Below are 1,079 nucleotides of genomic sequence, written 5' to 3'. Positions count from 1 at the left end.
ACAAATTCAGTCTTTCACTTTCACTATTACCAAGCAACGTTTTCTTTTCTTGGCCAGGACAAAGTTCAAGCACATAAAGTTAATCACTCATTAGTTCTTAAAGTGGCAGCATTTTATATTATTGCGTTGTTGGACTGCAGTAGTTTCAATAAATTCTCAAGGACTGCTGGCTACGAAAAACTGGGGACAATTTTCTACCCATTGGGCGTGCGGTTCAGGAGCAGGCATAGCCGATTGCTGCCCACGATTGGCTGCGCACCGCCATTTTGCATGGGTGTGCCAATTAAGGCCTGCTCAGCGTGACGCGCACCTGGAAGTGCTTAGCGTTACTTATGCGGGTGGGGGGAGGAGGGAGGGAGGAGAGTTGAGGCCTGCACTCTTTCGCGCATGTGCGTGAAAGAGCGCAGAAATCTCCCTGAGGCAGCTCCATGCCTCAGGGAGATTAATTTGATTTGGAAAACTGGAAAAAAGAACTTAAAAAATTACTCTTTCATGTCCCCTCATGTGACAGTGTCACATGAGCTGGGACATGTCAAGGAATTTTACTAAAATATTTTATTGCATTTATAAACCCTTCATGAAGCCTCATCCTGCCTGTGGATGAGGCTCCATGAAAAATGTGAAGGCCGCCTGGGCTCTCCGCCTGCCCCCAACCTTAAGGTTGGACGGACAGCCCTGTTAATTATTTCAATTAGTTTTTAAATGGCCTTAACAGGCCTTTGACAGTTCGGCACTCCGGTGCGCGCCCGCCAAACTGAAGATTGGAATGACACGCAGTGACGTCAGGACACACGCCCAACGTTACCACGCGTCATTTTACGTGTCAGCGAGCGGGGCCCTGCCCCCGCACACCAACCCAAAAACTCAGGCCACCAACTTCATTGTGACATATTTACAGTTATGAGAACACCCTACACAAGCTTCTGACCATGCTTACACTCATGTTATCTGAGACTCTAGGTGAGTATGTCACTTCCTTCCATGGTTTCAAAGACTGTTACAGTTAAGCCTTGATTGGAGTTAGTCTAACATACTCCATTATTCTACATCTCCCCCCGAAGTCTCAGTTCGGACTTCAT

The sequence above is a fragment of the Cetorhinus maximus genome, chromosome 9 (genome assembly GCF_964194155.1).
Source record: "Cetorhinus maximus chromosome 9, sCetMax3.hap1.1, whole genome shotgun sequence".
In the NCBI taxonomy this organism is placed as follows: domain Eukaryota; kingdom Metazoa; phylum Chordata; class Chondrichthyes; order Lamniformes; family Cetorhinidae; genus Cetorhinus; species Cetorhinus maximus.
This window is presented reverse-complemented; position numbering follows the sequence as displayed.